The sequence below is a fragment of the Anneissia japonica genome, unplaced genomic scaffold, assembly GCF_011630105.1.
Source record: "Anneissia japonica isolate Jap-2015-1 unplaced genomic scaffold, ASM1163010v1 scaffold8356_len68927_cov204, whole genome shotgun sequence".
Classification (NCBI taxonomy): Eukaryota; Metazoa; Echinodermata; class Crinoidea; order Comatulida; family Comatulidae; genus Anneissia; species Anneissia japonica.
The window spans coordinates 2,256-4,264 of NW_022748322.1; the positions used below are offsets into that span (position 1 = coordinate 2,256).

A 2,009-nucleotide genomic window follows, 5' to 3' on the forward strand; every position below is an offset into this window, starting at 1 on the left:
CAATGTAAGCTATGAGAAAACATTGACCCTGCATGATGTCCAGTGCTTTTTGACCAGCACACCCGACTATACAAGCAATACTTCCTGACACTAAAAGACCAGTCTCACAGGTTGAATTTCCTCTCACCGACGGCACAAGCCCATAATTATAATTTCAGATCGACCAAACAATTTCATATCTCTAAATAGCGGAAATGCTATAAAAATGTCATAATAAAAACGCTCCTGGAGAGCCGCTCCTGTTTGGTAATAAATTGTTCTGACTTTTTGATGTTGATTGTTTTTGTAAAGATTTTACCATTTTGTACTGCAACTAATTAGTTGCGAATTTGACATATTTTGTAACAGATAACTGTTTATCCGGCACCTGTAGTAGACGGAATATTTATAAAAAGCAGTCCCGAGATTTTGATTCGAAATGGAGACTTTAAGACGGAGGCAACCATCATCGTCGGAACAATAAAGACGAAGGAACACTTGCCTATTTGGTTTTACCAGACTACCAAAAACCAAGTACTCCGAATGTTTCCAAATCCGAGTTCCTTAATTTAATTCCAACAGCCTTTGTTCCGATTAAGGAAGCATCAAATCCCCATATTCTGGACGCTATATATTTTGAATACACCGATTGGTCTCAGTCAGATGACCCTGAAGCTAGCTATTTCAATTCAGGTGTTCGGTTGGCCACAGATTTTCAGTTTCTCTGCCCAAGTGATGCAGTACAGCGCGCGCATTTCTCAGTGGGTAACAAAGTGTTCGTATATCTGATGACCCATATTCCAAAGGTTTCGGTATTTGATGCTTATAATGAATATGATCTTCCTTGGATTGGGGCTGGTCATGGAGAAGAACTCCAATTTGTGTTTGGATTTCCTTTCCTTAATGGTTCATTTACCTATTCTTTGGAACAGCCGTCTGATACTGACCGCAATGTGTCAGTGGAATTTATGAGATATTGGACGAACTTTGCAAAAACAGGGTAAGTTATATTCAAATTTTGAAGTTAAGTAAACTAAACTGGTTATAAGTAGTTTCATTTGGTTTCCAGTTAATAGAGAAATGACTTAAATTAAACCAATATTGATTGTTGTTACTACGGCCGTTGTTAGCTTAACCTAACAACGACCGTGGAAAAAACAAGCAGTCCATACCTGACGAAGTCTGACAGTTGGACGAAACAAGCAGCCCATACCTGACGAAGTCTGACAGTTGGACGAAACAAGCAGCCCATACCTGACGAAGTCTGACAGTTGGACGAAACAAGCAGCCCATACCTGACGAAGTCTGACAGTTGGACGAAACAAGCAGCCCATACCTGACGAAGTCTGACAGTTGGACGAAACAAGCAGCCCATACCTGACGAAGTCTGACAGTTGGACGAAACAAGCAGCCCATACCTGACGAAGTCTGACAGTTGGACGAAACAAGCAGCCCATACCTGACGAAGTCTGACAGTTGGACGAAACAAGCAGCCCATACCTGACGAAGTCTGACAGTTGGACGAAACAAGCAGCCCATACCTGACGAAGTCTGACAGTTGGACGAAACAAGCAGCCCATACCTGACGAAGTCTGACAGTTGGACGAAACAAGCAGCCCATACCTGACGAAGTCTGACAGTTGGACGAAACAAGCAGCCCATACCTGACGAAGTCTGACAGTTGGACGAAACAAGCAGCCCATACCTACAAAGAAAACAAAGTCTGCACCTAAATAACACGAAAATTGTAATATGTAGGTCTATGCCTAAATATAAGAATATATTTATAGAAAGATTGTGAATAAGAATTCTATTCAATTACTATAGTTATTAATTCATGTTGTGTGTGTTGTTTTAATATTAGCGTGATTTAACATTTAACTTATTTTATTATTATTATTAATAATACTTTAATAATAATAATAATAATAATAATAATAATAATAATAATAATAATAATAATAAGACTATCAGCCTTTAAAATGGCAATAACATACTAATTATGATTTTGAAAATAAAACATGTTCACC

At 38.6% G+C, this 2,009-nt stretch overlaps 1 pseudogene; it reads left to right on the forward strand.

The window, feature by feature from the left end:
- Positions 1-348: 348 nt before the first annotated feature.
- On the forward strand, positions 349-1,038 carry LOC117120802 (annotated as a pseudogene).
- The last annotated feature ends 971 nt before the right edge of the window (positions 1,039-2,009 follow it).